This window comes from Macaca nemestrina, chromosome 2 (genome assembly GCF_043159975.1).
Source record: "Macaca nemestrina isolate mMacNem1 chromosome 2, mMacNem.hap1, whole genome shotgun sequence".
NCBI lineage: Eukaryota > Metazoa > Chordata > Mammalia > Primates > Cercopithecidae > Macaca > Macaca nemestrina.
This window is the reverse complement of record NC_092126.1, coordinates 137,317,048-137,338,901: the sequence shown is the minus strand read 5'-3', so window position 1 is coordinate 137,338,901 and position 21,854 is coordinate 137,317,048. Positions and strand designations below refer to the sequence as shown.

General features: G+C 39.0%; 1 long non-coding RNA gene across 1 annotated transcript in view; it reads right to left on the bottom strand.

The window, feature by feature from the left end:
* Positions 1-475: 475 nt before the first annotated feature.
* The window catches only part of LOC105479593 (uncharacterized), a 106,588-nt gene continuing 85,209 nt past the window's right edge, over positions 476-21,854 (bottom strand). Inside the window, exon 4 of the long non-coding RNA XR_011620190.1 lies at positions 476-8,958. This is a non-coding gene — a long non-coding RNA (uncharacterized lncRNA). The remainder of the gene's footprint in view (positions 8,959-21,854) is intronic.

The following is a 21,854-nucleotide window of genomic DNA, read 5'->3' as shown; positions in this document are numbered from 1 at the left end:
TGTGACCTGCCAAAAAGCAGTGAGGGGCTGTCACTCAAAGGAGAAAAGAGCAAATGTAAACTGGAGAACAATTGCTGTTCCCTGCTTTAATGGTCCTTTGGCGGGGGGAAAAAGGGAGACAGAAAGGCCTTTTTTCTCAGCAACCCCCCAAACACACACACACACAACCAACTACCACAGCCAGCATCTATCTATATGCCCTGAATATTCACCATTTTTTAAAACCAAACTGCAACAAACAGTGAAATTATGAGGAAATGATTTTCTTGTTAACATCATTGGACAATAAACTCTGGCTTTCGATGCCTCTTTACAGTTCTTCCTTTAATTATTTATTCATCTAATGGGTAAGACATCTGATTTAATCAGCATGAAAATTAGACATTTCCTGAAATGTTTGGAGTGGAAGAAGTCTCTCCTCATTCAATGTTTATATTTAAAAAAAAAAAAAAAAAAAAAAAAAACTGACCTTAAAAAAAACCATAAACCTCTAAGCTATAGATAAGTACCCGTGTTTGTATATTTAAATAGAGTGTGTCATAGCCATTACATTCATCAGAAAAGATGAGAGAGAAAAGCATAGTCAGACAGTGATCTTTCATTGTTTCTTCAAATCTTTGGTTAGAATTGCCTAAAATCCTTTCTCACCCAATACCATACCCACACACAACATTTATTTTTCAAAATATACAAGCTACCACCTATGATTTTTATTCCACTGGAAACTTTTAAGGAAATTTTGCATTTAAAGCCACTTTTTAAAAGATGACTCCAAGAACATCTTTATTTACTCTTCACAAGGAGCCATAGCATGCACACCATTTTCAACCTTGGTGCGGGTCCCAGAAATCTCATTTTCAGAGCCACAGTGTATAATAGAGAGTCACTGATGCTCTGGTTAAAGCAGGGGTTGTCATCCTGGAGCTCTGACCACTGAACATCACTGTCATCTGTCAAAGAAGTCCCTGCAGCCTCTTTGAGGAGTCTCCTGACCCTCTGTGAGAATGTCTGAAACCATGCTGCAGTGACTCTTTGTTCCTGGATTGAGTCAGAAAATGAGAGAAAACAATCAGGAAAACTTACATCTTTTCTATGTAACAACAATGCAACTTGCCATTCTGTGAATTCAACATAATAGGAAGAAACTAACAAGATCAAGCCTTACACAGACAAAGCAATGGTGTTAGGAGACTTGTGGAGTTTCATGTTTCAACCAGACTTCCTAATCTCGTATAGTCACAGCCCTCTTCTGACCTATATCTGGATATATGTGAAGCAGAGGCTGTGTTGAGATGTAGTAAGATCGTCATCTTTTATTAAATAAGAGGCTTTGGGAGCTTGGTTTTCCCATCTGCAGACAGGGCAATCCCAGTGCTTTCTTGGCCTGGGCATAGGACTCATTCCCTTGCTTCCTGGACCTTACCAAAGAGACCTATCTGTCCACCCTATTTAAATTGCACCCACCTTTCCTTCTGGCATTTTCTCCTTTTTTATATAGTTGTATATATAATATTTTTATGTTTATATATATAAACATTTTTGAGACAGGTCTTGCTCTGTCACCCAGGCTGGAGTCCAGTGGTGCGATCACAGTTCACTACAGGGACAACCTCCCTGGCTCAAGCAATCTTCCCAAGGTAGCCTTTTAAGTAGGTGGGACAATAGGTGTATGCTACCACGTCCAGCTACTTTTTTTGAATTTTTTGTAGAGACAGGTTTCTACAATGCTGCCCAGGCAGGTTTCAAACTCCTTGGTTCAAGTGATCCTCCTGCTTCAACCTCCCAAAGTGCTGGGATTACAGATGTGAGCCTCCCTCTGGCCTTCTCTATCTTTACCCTGCTTCATTTTTCTCCGTAGGGCTTATCGTCACTTGACATTGTATATATTTATTTGCTTATCATCTCTCTCTCATCAGAATTCCACATCATAAGAACAGAAACTTTATTTTGTTTTGTTTACTGCTATCTCCCTGGAGCCCAGGAGAGTTTGTCTTGTAGTAGGTGGGCAATCAAGTAAGTTAGTTGTTGAGTGAACCATGAGATTGTTGTGGAAAAGACGAGAATATCTGTAAAATGTTCCACATGGTACATGGCACAAAGGCCCCTGACACAAATTATTTTTGTTATTGTCATCACTTTTCCACAGAGACTCTAAGAATGATGACTATGATCTCATCCAGTTCTTCATGGCTTAGTGGATCTCTTTAATATACTCCCTAAGTTACAACAGAGATTCCCACAACAGCAAAACGAAGTAGGTGTAGCATTCTACAATTCTGGAGTCAGCACATGAGGTAAGAAAAAAATCACATATATTATGAATTGTCATTGAAGATTATTTAGGAAGACATTACTTCAAAGATCAATGTGCCATTTTTCTCTAAACCCAACCCAAACAGGTTTTCTTCCTGCATCACAATAGATGAGTGATTCTTTGGTTGAATACTCAATGGAATATTTGACTTGTGTTCAAGACTATGCTGTACCAAAAATAGCAACAAATATTTATAGCACTATAATGTTTAATAGTAGCATATTTAAACACCAGTGTTTTTCAAGAGGGTGAGATGCTCATACTGTAGGTGCCGAGACCAAACGTGAGGGGTGAAGAATCATGTGTCTTCTAAGTCACTCTGGCTAAGTCGCTTCATAGATGTGAAGATGGGCCAGAATTATCATCACTGCTTCATTTATGTGTTTATTCTGTCTTGGTCTTGGGCTCTCTCTCTTCCCCTTTCCACTCCACCTACTCCTTCTCTTTCTGCCAGTCATGCAGTTGAAACAGTCTGAGTTAAATGTATGCGTTTATAGACTCAGAAGCAGTGTCATATAAGACTATTATGCTCACGTCATTTTCTAGTTGGAAGGACCTTTAGAAAACATCAGACCATTTTATTTTACACAAGATCCACAAGAAAAGTAGAAATAATTTGTCTAAGTCACACAGTGAGAGTTCCAGTGCTAGAAGTCAGTTCTGTGGTTCCCTAATCTGAGGAATTTTCTCCATCTTTCTCAGTTGCCTTCTAGTGTGTCCCATGTAACACTGTCATTCCCCTTTCACTCTTTCCCCTTTCCAAACCATTCACCAAAGGGAGTGCTATAGCCTTTAGTTCCTCTCCTACTTTGCTCAGGACCCAGGCATCCTCCAATGATGGCAGTATCCTCTGCTTCTCCCTGTAACTTCTTCAGGCTCTTCCCCCTTCCTCACTGCCTCAGGAATCAGTTGGATTTCTACACAGCCTCCTGAAACTGACTCACTGCTCTGTAATCAGGCCAGTGCCTGCCTCCTGCATCCTTTGGCAGCTGCTGTCATTCTTGGTGGGAGACATCATTCATGATGCCCCTGGCACATCATGACAAAACTCCAATGAGTCTACTATTTTCTTTTTGAGTCATATTGAGCAGGGGCAACTTCCTCACACAAAGATCAGGAAACACATCCAGACAGACAGCACAAACGGATAGTGCAGAGGACTTAGAGACTCCAACCGTATAAACAAATCTGCATTTCTGAAATAATAAGCATTCACATACAATGCCAGATTATTGTTGTAGATTAGATTGTGGCGAGGGATAAACTCACATTACATGTATGGCCTGAGGGGGGTTTTGATGAGGTGAGACATTACATAGAACAATAGTTTGTTGCTAGAGAGCCAACAGAGTTCTAGAAAATGTTTGACCACTTATGAATTGGATCCTTCCTTAGTGTTTTGACTGGAGCCATTAGGCTGGTTTCCCAATGATTCCAGCACAAATCCACCACCACCACCCTCAGTCTACCTCACCCCCATCTCTCCTCTTATTCATTCCCCCCGCAGATCCCCAGCACACACACATTTCTTTTTCAAAATTTTGCCAACAAATATATGCATCTCATTTCCTCCCACTCCAGATGTGGCCTTTTACATATTCTCAAGGGTTACAACCATGGAGAAAATTATAGAAACTAAAGACGAGGCGCCTTGAAGGAAAAGCAAAATTGGAACAATGCTGTCCATGGACTTCCCCAAGGTCATTTGATAGTCTGGGCTTTAATTACCAGTGTCCTCTGTCCTAGAGTTCTCTTTCCTTTTGATTCCTATTAGTGATCATAAGCCTCTCCATATGCTGTTCCATTAGATCCTTTCCCCGCCATTCACCATAATATTAATTCAGGTAGGGAGAGGAGAGAGAAGAAAAGGAAAAATCGGTATAAAATTTCTACCTGCACAACTCTTCCTTCAACCTTTTGGCTGCTGCCTGAGGTAACAACTCTAATAGGCTTTGAAGTTGAAAGTGGATTTGAGTATATTTTAGTAGGTGGCTTCACAGTCTGACTTATGACATTCCTTGTTTTAAAATCATTTCGCTCCAGTGGTTTCTTCTCCTGGTGTTAGGATGGGAAAGCTCCAATGCATGAGGATATTGTAGGATGAGTGGATAATAATCAGTGGAGACACAGAAGGGTGCATAAATCCACCATGTGTGTTATTTTTAGAGCATTCATGTGATATGATTCATCTTAAAAGCATTTCTAAATGCGAGGATCTGAAACTATCACCGTGATTTACTGAAGTCGTGAAGAACACATGTGACTTTCTTGTTTTGAAAATGACATTATGTGGACACCATTGCTTTTTTCTTCCCCCTTAGTTTCTTACAGACTTTTTGGGCTAAACCAAAAGACCAGCATAAATTCCCTCTGTACCCTGCTGTCCCTGTTCAAAGTCTTGGAGTATTTGGTGTACATGATCTATGTACCAAGGTGATATTCTAACAGAGACAAATTAGGTTCAAACATCTGAAAGTCATCATTTCTATGCATATGCAGGCATTTTGAGAAAAATCTACAAGAGGATCAAAAACAAGATTAAACCACATCTGTTTGGGTTTAAATGACATTGTCTATGTAGTTCAAAGTTGTTTCCTTTTGTAGAGAAGAAACCTGCCCAGCTGTTTTTTATCTTAAATTCTTAGCTTTTATCAAAGAAGTGTTTTCATTGGCTAGCCAGTGTTATTTCTAAAAGTTAAAGTATTTAAGAAAGGAGGCTAAGAAAAAAAAAAAAACGCTTTATTCATTTAAGGTCTATCCCCAGAGCCTTCCCTTGGCACTCACAAAATACTAATACAGAGGTTTTGTTCAATTCTAAATAGAAAGGCTGTGTCTACTGTGTGTCATCATATAGTAAATGAGAACTTCCATCTTTTTCTACAGGTAAGTGATTACAATTGACGCTGATAAGAAACATGAAACAAAAAAAAAATGAATCCTAACAGGCATTTATTATTATATAATAAATATTTGACTTCCTGAATGTCATGCACTGTTAAATGAGAAAGGGAATGTTTTTGAAACCGACCATCTATCAGTAAACAGTCTTATTTAACACAGAAGTGGGCGTAGAGCAATTTTACCCTGGGAGTGTGTTTCTTCTGGACATCTGACACATCTATATATTAAAAAATCATATGTGATTACAGGGTCCTCCTATCTTATGCAGAATAAATAAGCTCTACTCTGCAGCTCCACTAAATGGTTAGAATGAAACTTGAAAGCAAAAATAAAAATGAATCAAAGGAGTATAATATGACAGCCAAACCACTGCAAGCAATTGCTTAGCTGCTTTCTGCTTAGATGATTCTTTGTGTGATTTTTAGTTGAGTTTAGCATAACAACATAATACAAACAGGTACACACACACACACATACACACAGACATTGACTCTATTATTCTTACCATGTGCCAACAATCAGCAGGTAGTTTAAAGAGGACGTTATTACTGAAAAGACTTCACTGTAACATTTACAATCAGTTCTCTGTTAGACACAAACAGAATTCTTTTTTCTGATCAAACAAAGGCATCTTTACAGCTTTTTGTCCCTAATTTATGACAGAGAAGTGGTTTCAGGTTTCCTCAACTTTAATTGACATTAGAACATATTTTCAAAAATTAATTAAGTAAGCCCTGGGTATGAAAGCAAAACCCAAAAGACATTTATTAGGTCTTTTCCATTTCTTGTTTCCTTAATATATTCAAAACGCTCAGTTTAGCATAGAGCTTGGGCTCTAGAGTCATACTGCCTGCCTTTAAATCTACTCCTAAGTCATTTGGGGCCCCTTGCCCTCAGTTTCCTCATCTACAAAATGGAGATAATATGACTAACTTCATAATGTTACAGTAAGAATTAAACAAGAAAAGCATGCAAAGCCTCTAACAGAGGACCTAACACATAATAATGGCACAATAAATACGTCATTATTTTATGGAGAGCAGTCTAAATCTTCCCTCTGCTCTTCATCCCCTGCTGCTTCGTTGCTATGTTGTGCACTTAAATCATAAACCAGATTCCTATCCTGAAGAGGCAGTTGAGTTATCTGGTAATTTCCATCTTGAGATTCCATTGCTAGATTCACCCTCCCTCTCTTCCTTAGCTCCTACTCCTGGAAAAGTCATGCTCCTCCCTTTGAAGATGAGCTCCTCCATCGCTAAAGAGAGCCCATGGGTTGTGCCAAGCTGAAGCCAATGGCGATAACGCCTACAGAGCTTGGTCTGGGGGAAAGACTGCCATGACCAAATGGTGCCATGGGCCTAGCCCATGGAAAGGAGATGGACAGAATGAGCGATGGATACATGCCACCAAGTCCCATATTCTTAATCCTGGTCCCTCTTGCCTCGTCTGAGCCTTTACTCATTCATTTATCATCTTCCTCAATCACATTTTCCAGGCCTGCCTCTTGGAGATGATTAAAATATCATCTTAATAGGTCTCCTAACTACTGCCTGACCTTCTTTCATTCCCTCCCCAAACTGCTGCTAGGTTAATTTTGCACAGTTACTCTGGTTCAGAAACCTTCCTGGATTCTATTACAGACATTAAAAAAACAATTCCCTTTTCTTAAAGCTGATAGAAAAGAATATCAGAATTTGACTGCCTTTATTGAGGAAAACAAATTTAAATTGTCTTTTAAAAAGCAGATAAATTTATGGAGTTTCCTGTGTGCCAGACACTCTGCTCAATGCTCTGTCCCTCCTCTCTCTTCTAATGCCTACAAGAATTCTATGAGGTAGGCCTTGTTAATGTCACCCACCTTATTACTAGGGAAACTCAGCTTAGAGAAGTTAACCTTGCTCGAAGACACTTGGTTCTGTGAACTGCTGTGTAGTCATTTTTATTTCTGTTTCTCGTCTCCCCACCACCCCTACTCCAACCACACCCCCACAAGCTCTTTGGCACCAGGGAAAGCATGCTGAATGAAGAGGAGGTGTCTGGTAAATTCCTTTTAAATCGAACTGAGCCACAGGCTTCAAACAAATCCCTCATCAGTCCCAAAGTGCAGCTGCATCGCTCTTAGAGTCTTCGTTTTTTTTAAAAAAAAGCTTACATTACATTGGATCTTTTAGCTCTCAAGGCATCTTCCCATGCCTCTTATTTAACCCTCGCAACAACCCTATGATCCAAATCTGAATATCCCCATTTTGCAGATGTGGAAAATAAAGTGCAGGGTGGTCAAGTGCTTTTTCCAAGGACATACAACACATGAATTGCCTAAAAAGAAAATGGACCCAAGATTCTCCCATCATAACTAAAGATTTTTTAAGCTAAGACTTTAAGAACGTCTCTCCAGGAGCTCAGAGGCTGCAAACAGTTGGTAACTTACATTATTTTTAAGTACAAATAGCCGTTGAAGATCCTAAAAGCTGAGCCGGAGTTCAAGAGTGTGGGCTCCCAGTATGTGGCTTCTTTGCCCACTTCTTGTCTGGGAGGTGAGTTGAGGACAGTGTCTCGGCTTAACAGTGAATGTCTTGGTTTTCCTGAATTTATTTAACAACCACCCTGGATGTTATTTCAACACAGTTTATCTCCCTACGCAGTCATATGTCTCTTTATAATTTAAAGGCAGATCGACACGGACTGGGGCTTTTGAGGTTTTTGGACAAAGGTGGCACTGAGGCTTATTCAAGGGATTTGAATTTCAAATGGGCAGAGGAGGGCTTGGCGAAGCGCCTGCCTGGAGACGTTGAGCTGAAATGCCAGCAAGGAACATTAATGCTGCCGCTGTGTTCAGCTGATCTTCATCCAGAAAAGGAACAAGCAAGCACAGAGATACTTCTCACAGTGGGATGAGGTAATCCAACGGTTTTTAGGAGTATTTTCATCTCTTGGTTCCAGAATGGTTCGTTTAAGTGGATTTTCAAAAAACAAATAATGAAATAGCCAGGTGGCAGGATCTATAGTCCTGCCAGCTGTGGAACTTCACTCTACAGGCACTGGGGGTGGAGCAATTCTACAGAGAAGACTCTGCGGCTCGAGGCTGGCCCTGTCCTAATGCTACAGGAAAGGGGTCCCGATCCAGACCCTAAGAGAGGGTTCTTGGGCCTCGCACAATAAAGAATTCAGGGCGAGTCTGTAAAGTGAAAACAAGTTTATTAGGAAAGTGGAGGGATAAAAGAATGGCTACTTCTAATGCAGAGCAGCCCCCAAGGCTGCTGGTTACCCATTTTTATGGTGATTTCTTGATGATATGCTAAACAAGGGGTGGATTATTCATACCTCCCCTTTTTAGACCATATAGGGTAACTTCCTGACATTGCCATGGCATTTGTAAACTCTCACGGCGCTGGTGGGAGTTGTAGCAGTGAGGACGACCAGAGGTCACTCTCATCACCATCTTGGTGTTGGTGGGATTTAGCCGGCTTCTTTACTGCAACCTGTTTTATCAACAAGGCCTTTATGACCTGTATCTTGTGCCGACCTCCTATCTCATCCTGTGACTTAGAATGCCTTAATCGTCTGGGAATGCAGACCAGTAGGTCTCAGCCTCGTTTTACCCAGCTCCTATGGAGTTGCTCTGGTTCACATGCCTCTGACACTAGCATTGACTGAGTCTTCTGTTGGTGACTTCTGTGTTTATTTATCCTGCACATTTGGGACAAGTACACACCTTCATAGATTCAGCTACATCCATCTGTCATCTGAAATAGAAGGAAAAAATTCAACATACCTTGGACCAAAAGCATAGATTATCTGTTCCTTAGAAACAAATTTTCTGTAAGCTTACTATTTTACAGGGAACAACAGAATTGTTTTGGACAAACCCAGCTGTTTTTCCTTATAGCTAATAAACGTTGACATTTTGGTGCTGTCCAAATTAAAATCTGGTGCTGTCCCCTTGTGTTATCGTGGCTGGCTGTTTTTTAAACTCAGCTATCATCAAAACATAACCTCTTCCAACAGGCCTTTCCTCAAACCTGAAATCTAAAATAATACCACGAATTATTAACTTGTCTTTAGATGTGATCACGGTGGTGTGGTTTTGTATAAAAGGAAAAAAACTTTTTTTTTTTTTAGTTATCTTTTGCAAATACTTAATGGAAGATTTACAACTGAAATAATCAGAGTTGGTGGGAAGATAGAATAAGAGTGGCTATGAGATGACATTGTTGAAGGAGGCTGTGGTTACTTGGGGGTTCATTTTGCTGTTCTCTCTACTTTGTATATTTGAATTTTCCCGTAACAAAGAAAATTTTGAATACTTTTTATAATTAATATAAAATGATTCCCCTTCACTCTACAGTCTTCCCCTCTTTGTCCCATTTTATATTTCTCCCAGTACCTATCTCCACGGAATCATCTTGTCAATGTGTTTACCACTCCATCTCCCACCATGATTTAAACTTCTTGACGGAAGACACCTGGTCAGAATCATTCATGTCTTAGTAAGAGCACAAATGATGAAACAGTAAGATCTAGGTTTAGTCTCAGTCTCACCGTTCTCTATTTATAAAGACTTGGAGCAAGTCGCCTAATTTCTGAGCCTATTTTCTTACTTTCTACATGAAGATGGTCTCTGTTCCTCAGGAATGTTGAGAGTATGAACAAAGACATCTATAAAGGGCCAATTGGAGGACTTGTCACTTACTAGCCTTTTAACAAATTAACTTCTTTAAGGTCTTTCTTTGTTATGAGTGTGGGAAATTAGTTAATATTTACATTTTAATTGTGTCCATAATTTGGGGAGATTTGGTAACTAAACATATCTCTCTTTATTTTATAAATAGACCTAGAGAGAGCAACGTGTGTTCTTGGCTCTACCAGTTCTGACTTGATCTGTAAATGTTTTTGCTGATTTCTCCTGCAAAATGGAAAACCAGAGTACACAAGTTGGGGTGATTATTAAGATGAGAGAGCTAAAAACTATTTGGAAACCCATATAAATGTCAAGCCAAATTTTATAGAAATCCAAAACGCACTTGAGATATTCAGCAGTTCTCCTGAGGCCTGATTACAGGCTTGACGGCCTTAATTTTTCTCTAATATATAATTCTCTGTTATAGTACTCTGCAAAATGCTGTAGCATATCATTAATGCTTACAAAATGTCATAAAAGTACACAGAGAAGAAAACCTCCCAGCTAGAGGAATTTTACAGTCTGAAGATAGAGGCAGTTAGCTTTAATCTAGGAAGCTGAAAAACTAACCAGAATGGGTACCTTGTAGAGAATGCCCCTACTCACTCTTTTGAAGTAGGGAACAGTATTTGGGAATGGACAGTGTCCCTTGACTGCAGAGGAAAATCCAAAATAAGACCCAAGAATACTCAAAGTGAAGGGAAAGAGAAATAGGTAGAAGGGCAAGAAATTCTGAACATAACAGAATCCTGTACTGAAACTGATTAAGGAACAAAAGAGAGAAATAATTTGTCAGCAGACAGATCTGCTTAAAAGGCAAATCTATGTTTCAATTTGTTGGAGATAAGAGACAAAAACAGCATTATAGAAATTTGAGAAGCTGTATTACATTGGCCACCAAATGCACTGGAATACAAATAAACTCAGTACATGATTTTGAAGTTGCAAATAATCTGAACTGTTACAAGCGTATGATGATTCTTCCTAGAGTGAAAAAATCAATGTATCCCAACTGTTGAAATCAATCCGTGAAAGCAACAAGTATTTATTGAACACTTGCTGTTGTATACCAGGCAGTAGGGTAAGCACTGGAGATGTACAAAGAAGAATTGGGCACACATAATCCCTGCCTTCATAGCATTTATAGTCGACTAGAGAAGACAAATAAATAACTATAGATAATTAAATTAAGGAAAATTAGCAAAATAACCATTCAAGAATTCTCAGTAGCATGTAATCAGGAGGTCTATCCAAGTTTAGGTGTATGTAAAACTGGGTGGGGGAGACACAGAAGAGTATCCTTGAGGAAATACCATTTATTCAAGTTTAGTCATAAACCACTGGTTATCAAGGGGAAAGGCTTTCTACAAATAGTGAATAGCTTGTTAAAAAAAAAGACAAAGAAAAAGAAAAGAAAAGAAAAAAGAAAGCCCCGTGGCAGGAGAAAGCAAATTGAGTGGGTAAAGCTGAGAGAACTTTAGTAGCACTAACATGGAAAGAGAATCAGGACAAGTAGCCAAGATGAGACCAGAGGAGAAGGTAGGGGCTAGAAACGGTAGGGACTTGTTAAGGATTTAGGACATTATTTTAGGTGCAACAAGAAATTATAGGAATTAAGGCCAAAGAAAGCATAATGATTCTTCTTGTTAAAATCATTCCATAGTGAGGTTAGTTATCATTAAAAAGTGCTGGAAGACAGGTCATTTGTACACATTGGCCAAGAGACCCAGACACTTCCAGAACTGTAGGATTCTGAGAGCTCATTGTGTCCTGCGACTGAAGAATCATAATGCACCCTGCCAAAAGGAAGATAACCACACACACACACACACACACACACACCCTGGAGGTCATCACTGGAAAACAGACAAAATAATTCTGAACCACATCTGAAGTACAAGGACTTATGAAGAGATGTGAAGTGGGTGGAGTTGACCCACCCCAGGGGCCTGTTGGGAAATCGCAATAAATTGCTTGGGGTGGAGGGATAATCCGAACCATTGGCATCTTCAGAAAGTGCCACTTGCCACAAATGGGAGTGGTGGACTACCATCCCTAATTCTGGTTTGCGGTCTGTCGCACAGGAATCTGCTCAGTGTATCTTGGGAAGGTTCCACCCATTTGCTTAAGACAAAAACCTGGGAATCAACCCTGGTTCCCCCTCATTCTTTATTCCACATTCTGAAACCACCAGCAAAGTACTTGCTATTCTTACTTTTAAAATTAATCTTGAATCCATTTCTACTGCTACTACACTGGACCAAGTTACCAGTGTTTCTGGCTGTGACTCCTGATAGAGCATCCTACTCCTTTGCAGTCCATTTTCCGTGTAGTAGAGAGTGATCTTTTAAAATGTAAATCAGATCTTGTCACTTCCCTACTCAATGGTTTCCCCACACTTAGAGGAGAAAACCATTCCTTTATCGGGCCTACAGGGCCCTTTATAATCTGGCTCCCAACCACCTTGCCATTCTTATCCCATGCTACTCACTGTTCTTTAAAAACAGCCTTGGTTCCATTCTTCAAATGTGCCCAACTCTTCTTCCTCAAACCCCTAAACCAGTGCTTCTCAAAATGTGATCCAACCACCTTCTGCAAAATCTGAAAGGTGATAGCAAATGCAGATTGTGAGGTTCTATCCTGACCTACAACATCAGAATTTTTGGGGTGGGGATCCAGAAGTCTGTGTTTTAACCAGCTCACCAGGTGATTTATTTATTTATTTATTTATTTATTTATTTATTTGCGTGGTAACCTTTGAGAGTCACTACCCTGCAAAATTTTGTTCCCTGGACCTGGAAGGCTCTAGGATTTCAGCAGTTTACCCAAAAAGCAAAATAATAGGAGATGAAAAATGAAGAAATATATTTCTTTTCCTTGAAAAAGTCTGTACAGGTAATCTGGGGATTTTACTTTCTATGGAATCCTACTATCTTGTTGCTTCACCATTCATTGCTGCTGTTCTCAGATTCACATCATGATCCAAGATATCTACTCCAGTTCACATTATGATCTAAGATCTCTATTCCAGCTCTAGCTGTCATGGCTTCATTCTAGGCAACTGGAAGGAAGAAAGGTTATGGCCTTCCCGCTAAAGACACCTCCCAGATGTTGCATACACCACTTCCATTTATATCCCATTGACCAGAGTCTAGTCACATGGTCATACCCAGGTGCAAGAAAGATGATCAGATATAAATGTTTATTCTGAGTTGTCTCTATTCCCAGATAAAATTTGTGATTATGTTGCTAATATGGTTTGGCTCTGTGTCTGCACCCAAATCTCATCTTGCATTGTAATCTCCATGTGTCAAGGGAGGTAGGTGATTGGATCATGGAGGCGGTTTCCCCCATGCTGTTCTCATGATAGTGAGTGAGTTCTCATGAGATCTGATGATGTTTTAAGTATTTTGACAGTTTCTCCTTCACAAACTCACTCTATCCTGCCTCCTTGTGGAAAAGGTGCCTGCTTCCCCTTCTGCCATGATTGTAAGTTTCCTGAGGCCACCCCAGCCATGTAGAACTGTGATTCAATTAAACCTCCTTTGTTTATAAATTACCCAGTCTCAGGTAGTATCTTTATAGCAGTATGAAAGTGGACTAATACAGTTGCTAAGGAAGAAGGAAATAATATACAGAAGAGGACATCCCCCACCCTACATGTGCTTATTTATTTATATGTACTTTAGAAATGGAGTCTTGCTATATTGCCCATGCTGACCTCAATGAACTCCTAAACTTAAGCAGTCCTCCTGCCTCAGCCCCTCCAGTGGCTCCACAACACCCAGACATATGCTTTAACTTAAATTTATCTTTCTGAAAAAGCCAAGCCACCAGGTCAGAGTAAACCCCATTCCATTGTTTTCTTTCACTCCACTCAAATTATTTATTTTATCGCTCATAATAAAATGTGTAATATTGTACATATATATGCACTGTCTCCTCTCCTAAACTGTAAGTTATGTAAGGACAGAAGTCACATCTATTTTATTCCATACTGATCATCTAGCCCCTGGTACAGAGCATGGTACATAGTTGGCTTTTAGTCAATATTAGGAAAGTTAATAAATGAATAAATAAATAAAGAAATAGCTTAAAAAAATAACTCTGCTGTGGCAGATTGAAAAGGTTGTGCAGAGAAATATGAGAGTCACTGGGGAGGAGCCACTTACCCTGCCCCTGCTATATAGATTGACATGTGCTTCAGTTACGGGACCTCCTGTCCCAGCAACATGAAGAACTGAGCACAAGTCCTACTTCTGTTCTAAGCCTATATACTCTTAACCTAGGCAGTAGAAGGGGGGAAAAATGAATAAAAAATCAAATAAAACTTCAAATAAAGGTCACAGAAATAAATCCAAATATATCGGTAATCACAATAGTATATACAAATAAAATTTGCCAGTTAAAAGGCAGAGGTTCTCAGGTTTAGATTTAGAAAAATAAAATTCACAGTTTACAGGAGACATATGTAGAACATAATGACATAGAAAAGTCTAAACTAAAGCAGTATAAAAATATATACAAGACCAACACAAATCTAAAGAAAGCTCTTGTAAAAAAAAAAAAAATGTGAATATCACACAATACAGACAAGGCTAAAAGAATCATTAAGAATACACATGGATGTTATGCAATGAAAAAAGTAAGATGTAACTATTCTGAACCTATATGAACCTAACAGAATTTCCAAATGTGTAAGTCAAAAACTGATAGAACTAAAACAAAGAATTATTCAACCTACATTTGTTGAGGGGGATTTAACACATCTGCCTCAGAAAGTGCTTATCAGAAGCTAAATATTAATAAGAACTAAAATGCTATGAACACAGTTAAAAAGTTTGAACTAGTACCTGTTTAGAACCCTTCACCCAACAATACAATACTTTTAATCCTCTTCAAAAGGATATGCAACATAGATTTTTTTTTTTCAAATTCAGCATACACGAAGTAACAGAGCAGTGTCAACAAATATCAAAGAATTTAGATCACGCAGACTATGTTCTCTGCCAAGAATACAATAAAATTAGAACTCAGAAACAGTCATCCCTCCAAATACACTCTGTTATTAGTCGTTATTAAAAGAAGAAAGCAAATTAAAATATTCAGAAATAAGTGACCAAAAACTCCTTCATGTATAATAGCATAAAAGCTCTACTTGGAGAACAATGTATCACCTTAAAAACATATATCTAAGTAAAAGGAAAACTGAAAGCCAACGAGCTAAGTATGCAGCTCAAGAAGCTGAAAAAAAGAACAACAGAGTAAACGCAAGCAAGCAACAGAAAGGAAATAATAAAGATAAGGGCAAAATTTAAGAAAATTTTAAAGAAACAAACAGTAATGAGGATCAGCCTAACCTAACTCCAGCCCTTTGAGAAGTTAATGAAATACACAAACTTGTGGAATAATTTATGAGGAAGCAGAGGAGAAAGACTTGGTAAGCGAAATGAATTAATAATTGCCCCACAGGTAACTTGACCTCTGTGATTATAGAGATAAAACGGAATTACACAGGTGAAAAGTATGGTCCAGTGCCTGCAACTCGGTAGGAACCCAGTAAGTATCAGTTTCTCTTCTCTAAACAAAATAGTAAATGAATCAAAATGAAATATTAATGGACAATTATGGCTTAGCATAGTGATTCTGAAATCACTATTTGAAGAACAAATTTTAAATGGAAACTCAGAATATAAAACAAAGACTAGCAGAATGGCTCAGAATAAAGGTGGTGGCAGAGGAGAGAAACCCTTTCTTCACCGTTTCCCAATAATCCCTTACATATCTCCTAGGAATGCTTAGGACTGTAAGACTCCAGCTTCAAAACCAAGAACTTAATTTATTACCTAACTCAACAAATATCTTTTGAGGACCCACCATGCCCAGAGTACTCTGCTCTCCATTGTCTTCATGTGTGACTGCAAGGAGTGAATGATAGATGGAGATATAAAACTAGCCAATTGCGGGACCTCTTTTTGGACTGCATGAGTCTTCTGGCTATACTAAGGGTAAAGGTGTTTTCTCTCCCATCTTTTCTATGGCAGAACACAAGCCTAAACCACATCTACCATCATTAGTGTCTCTGTTAGAGTTCTTGGATTGTAAGGAAGGGAAAACTCTGGCCAACAGCCATCAAAATCATTTATTGGAAGAATACTGGGTGACTCACTGAATTCATGGAAGAGATGAACAGCAATGTACAGGGAAGGATAGGAAGCAGGACAGCTTCAGCCTTTGGACAGTAGGAGTCAAGGAGAGTTTATTCACACAGGCGCTGCCATGAAATGAAATGAATCCAACAAAGACCCATCTCCACGTACTTCTGTACAAGATATACTTTCCCACGAGAGATATTTCAATGGGGCCAGCATCATGATAGGCTGGACTTCCTGCCATGTGACCATGGTCAAGGTCCTTAATGTCCAGCCCTCTGGGTATCTGGAGAGCTGGATGCAGCTCTCTGGATTCTGGCCCAATTTTCCAAGTCTGGTGTTCCAGCTTCCCTCTGAATCTGTAAGCCATTGATATTCCCTAGGCAAATCTCTTCTCTAGGATAACGATTGTCACTGCCTGTTGCTTGCAACCAAAATCTTGGCTAATATAAAAGAGCTTTGTTCAAAAGGTTGGGGGATAATTAATACCCATATATTTGGGGGACCATGGACATTATAATATTGGTAGAATAATCTAGAGTCTTATCAGTCTGTTGTGACTTAAAGCTAAAAAATAATTGGGGCTATAGATATAACTTGACTGAAAACCTTTAGTAAAACCTAAAAGCAAGACAACAATTTCTGTTATTGGTTGCTATTATATATTTGTACCTTAGTCTGTATTCTGAGTGAATAGTTTTCATTGATTGCAATTGTCTTCTTGCTTCTGACCATAAAATCTTGAAATTAAAGCAGAAAGGCCTGCAATACACCCTTGTCCCTGCCAAAGTGAGTTTGTCAAAACAACAGGCAAAACAGAATTCAATTTGATCATCTCAAGAGAACGGAACTTGGAAATCCTTTGCCAAGAATATTTCCAGAGCAGGCTTTCAATCAGAAGGTGCCTTTTATCTTTAGAGACATCAGTAAGCTGACCTTAAGAAAATTTAGTTATATGCTTTCTAGCCTCAAATGTGTGGGAACCAGACATACGTCTCCATATGCCAGAATTTTTATTACAGAACTAACCCAAACCCCTCAAAGAGTATCGTAAATTCACAGTAACATGTCCATTGAGACTTTTACCCAGTAAATGTGTGGGAAAAAACAAATACTGTCTAGGCCAATGTTCACCACACAACATCCAAGAGACCATTAGTGACCCAGCCAAGAGTCTTCAACTGGCTTTCAATGTAGTCTCTCCTTGACTTTTTACATTTATTAAACCAACTCCACATATAGAAAGTTTGCATGAAGAGAGCAACTTTGTGAGAAAGAACAGAACCCCACAAATCTAGAGGTTGTCTATGTTAAAGAAATAATAAAAACCATGAACTCAGACAGTTGAAAAAAATGACTGCACTATCTTTGGAAACCATATCGATTCATTCTTAAGGCACTTAACCCTGAAATATATGCCAAGAAGTGGCCATCTGATAAACAGTACCACGGAAATGGCCAGTAAACATATGGAAAGTTGCTTAACATCACTAGTCATCAGGGAAATGCAAATTAAAATCAAAACAGGATAGCCCTATATCCTCCAGAATGGCTAAAGTTAAAAAGATTCACCTTACCAAATGTTGCAGAGGATGTGGAGAAACTGAAACTTTCAAAAGCTGCAGGTGGAAACTTAAATTGGTATAATAATTTTGGAAAACTATTGGGCATTATCTACTAAAGTTGAACAGTGTATGCTCTATGACCTAGCAATTCCACTCCTAAATATATGTTCAACAAATTTTATCACACCAAGAAACATGTATGAGAATGTCCTTGGAAATATAATTTATAATTTCCATAAACTGAAAGTAAGCAAACATCCATTAACTATAAAGGAGATTATTCCTTTTACACAAAGCTCAAACCCAGGTACAACAAAACTATGCTGTTAGAAGTCAAGATGGTGGTGGCCGGGCACGGTGGCTCACGCCTGTAACCCCAGCACTTTGAGAGACCAAGGCAAGTGGATCACGAGGTCAACTCAAGACCAGCCTGGCCAACATGGTGAAACCCCGTCTCTACTAAAAATACAAAAATCAGCTGGATATGGTGGCACATGCCTGTAATCCCAGCTACTTGGGAGGCCGAGGCAGGAGAATTACTTGAACCAGGACCCAGGAGGCGGAGGTAGCAGTGATCGAGATAGTGCCACTGAACTCCAGCCTGGGCTACAGAGCAAGACTCCTTCTCAAAAAAAAAAAGTCAGGATGGTGGTAACCCCTGAGGGGGAAGGAAGGGTATTGATTGGAAGGGAGCCATCGAGAATCTTCTGCAGTGCCCAGAGCATTCTACATCTTTTATCTCAGTGGTAGTTACAAGGTATTCTTTTTATAATAAAATTATTGTGCTTTACATTTATGTATTAGACACTTTTTTGTACATGTCCACTTCAAAATAAAGAGTTTTTCAAAAATTGTACTGGAATCCATTGGCATAAATATATTTCTAGGCCTCAAATGGAAGAGAGCCATAGTGGGTAAACTCAGGGACTCTACAGTCAGTCCAGGATTTGTTACTCCTTGGCCTCAGTTTCCTCAAATGTAAACTAGACCTAAGAATTCCCACCTCAGAGGATTACCTTGGGCTTTCCTTTTGTTAGCCCTCTTCTTCCAATACCTTTAACCTGGATAATTCCTACTAATCTTTATGATGCAAGTGTAGATGTCACTTGGTGTAGGAAGGCAGTGTTTCCTGCACACTGATGAGATCACACCCAGTCTTTTCCATATTACAGTGGGCATCACTGTAACAACTGTTAACAACAGAAAGTGACTCAGATCCAAAAGAAAAGGAGTTATTAAAAGAGTAATGAGGGCCCTAGCATCTCTGGAAAGGCTGCAGAAAATCACCAGAAAAAAAATATCTAAAACCATGCTTCTGAGAGATTCTGATGAGGCAATTGCCTCACCCATCACAGTCACCATAAGAAAAACTAAATGCCTGCTCCATTCCTTGAGGTACCAGGCCCCTACTCAAAGTCTAGCAAGATGCTGTCTGATTGGCAAAACTTGTGTCACATGCCTGTGACATAGCTGCAAGGGATGCTAGGAGAAAATACCCAGCATTTTTAGCTTTTATAGTTGGAGGAGGTCTTTGCCCCCACCTCAGACTGATAAGAAAAGGATTTCCCTGTATAGAAAGGTAGTCAAATGCTGAGGGGCCAAGATGAATTGCAAAAGTTAAATCATGTTGTAATCTCTAGTTTATTTGTCTGCTTTCCTCAGTAGACAGCAATTATCCATGAGACCAGGAACCATATCTAATTTGGTACCATTTCGTCTTTGCACTCAGCTCAATGACTGACACAGATCAGGCCCTGAGTAAATATTGTTAAACAAATAAATCACTAATATAACAGTTATAAAATATTCAGCATAGTACCCGGCACACAAAAAAGATTCTTTAAAGATATACCGTATACATAAGATGAAGCAATGCATTCTCTGTAGTCAGGGAACATTTCTCCTTCTGTTTTGTGTCCCTAGAACCGTATCAGACAGTATGTGTTCAACATTGTTCACTGAATGAATAGTTGAATCAAAGAATGAGTGAGTACGCATCAATGCAATTAATCTCTAGTAGGGTATATCCAAAGAACTGCTTAGATCAAAGACTGATGAATGCTTGAGGTTGACCAATGACCCACTGAGGCAGCTGGATCCTGCAGGAAGGGGAACATGGAGAGTGGAGAAGTTTGATGATGGGATGGGCTTCCTACCAACTGTCATTTCAAGTCCACTGAAGCCCATATCTGCATATACAATCTATATATGAACCAGAGATAATATAAACGCTTCTTTTCTCTTGTTCATCTACTTCTGAACATTCATATTGCTTCTTTTACTCCCAGTAGCCTACCCAGGTAGAAACAAAGGAATATTCAATGTGATTCTCACTATAAAATCACTAGATGAAGTGTAGTTCTTTCTGAACAAAGTCCAACTAATAGTATGTCAAAACCCCATGTCCCATTTTGCTTTTTGAGCACTCATGGCTGAGCAAGATGGGAGCATGACTTCTAATTTCTGACAGACACTATTAATGTATCACAGTTTGTTGTAACTGTAGCTCTCTTAAAGATTTCTTTGGAAGCCATCATTCTCAGCAAACTAACACAGGAACAGAAAACCAAACACCACATGTTCTCACTTATACATGGGAGCTGAACAATGAGAACACATGAACATAGTGAGGGGAAAATCACATACTGGGACCTGGAGGCAGCAGGGCAAGGGAAGCGAGAGCATCAGGACAAACAGCTAATGCATGTGGAATACCTAGGTGACGGGTTGATAGGTGCAACAAACTACCATGGCACACATTTACCTATGTAACAAACCTGCACGTTCTGCACATGTATCCCAGAACTCAAAGTAAAATTAAAAAATAAAAAATAAAAGGCTTCTTTAAATTAGGATTGTCTGACTCAGTGCAATCACAAAATCCCAAAGTTTGACCCAACTGCATGTCTTCAGGTGCACCCTTCAACACAAATCTAAAAATAGATTTGATCCAGAGAGGAAGGAACTCTACAGATTGTATCAGGGTCCATGATAATGTGTAGTCCCATCAGAATACAGCATAATGCAATCATTTGTCAGGAGATACAACATGAATCAGAGGAAAGCCAACTAAAAATGTTATCAGATTGTTTCAGCAGACAAGCTAGGCTAAATGAGGAGAAGGAGTTGAAAAACTCCAGATGGTTAGATTTCAAAAATTTCAAAAAAGCAAATTTTGAAGCATGATGTTTTCTTTTTCAAATTTAAAATAATTTTGGAACTATTTTTAATGTGTAAGTTTAAGTAATGGTAAATTAAAAGGATCGGTTAACTATGATTGCCCAGCTTCCGGAAGTTTTAATTCTGAAATATCAGTTAACTGTGACTGATCACCAGAAGATGGCAGCATTACCTCCACCATTTTAATCTTCATCTGCCAACTCAGAGGCTATCAACATTTGAAAGTTAACAATCGCAAATTGCATACCAGCTGCCCAATTTGTTGGCTGTTGTATCCTTTCTTTTATGATGCAGTTCTTCTCTTTTAGAAGAGATCAATTTAGCCAATATATCCTTTAAGTCTGCACAATACTAAAGCTGTATTAGCAGTGTGCCAGCTTTCCTCTTTTTGTTTCTTTCTACTGGCTTTTATACGAGCAAATCTTTGCATGTCTAATTGTATGGAGACAATTAGCTGTTCTATAAAATGCTGTCTCCTCCTATGTTGCATGTGCAACCACTTACATACAAATTTACTCACAGGTACCAAAGCACTGCCCGTGGGAACAGAAAAGTCAGAGGATTTATTTTAAACAGATTGTCATTCACATCCCAATTGTATTACTGAACTTCACTGAGCCACGTTCTGTTGTTATTTCATTTCATTTTAGTTTGGCTTGTTTTGGTATACAAAGATGAAATTACTGGAGTTAGTAATATCAGCCCAGCAGGATTATTGCCATAAGTATATACACTAGTTGGATTCAGTAAATATTTCCTGAGCCCCTACTATGTGCCAAGCATTGTGTCAAGCACAGAGAATCAGTGCCTGAAGAAGGGCACAGTCTAGAGCTGTGCTTTCCAATAGAGTATTTACTAGCCACATGCAGCCATTTGAATTTAAATTAATTAAAATTTAAATTAAAAATTCAGTTCCTCAGGTGCATTGTCACATTTCAAGTGCTTGATAGCCACAGCTGAGTAGTGGCTGTAACTATGCAGATTTGGAACATTTGGATATGTAGATACAGAACATTTCTATTATTGCAGAAAGTCCTATTGGATAGCACTGATCTAAAAGCAAA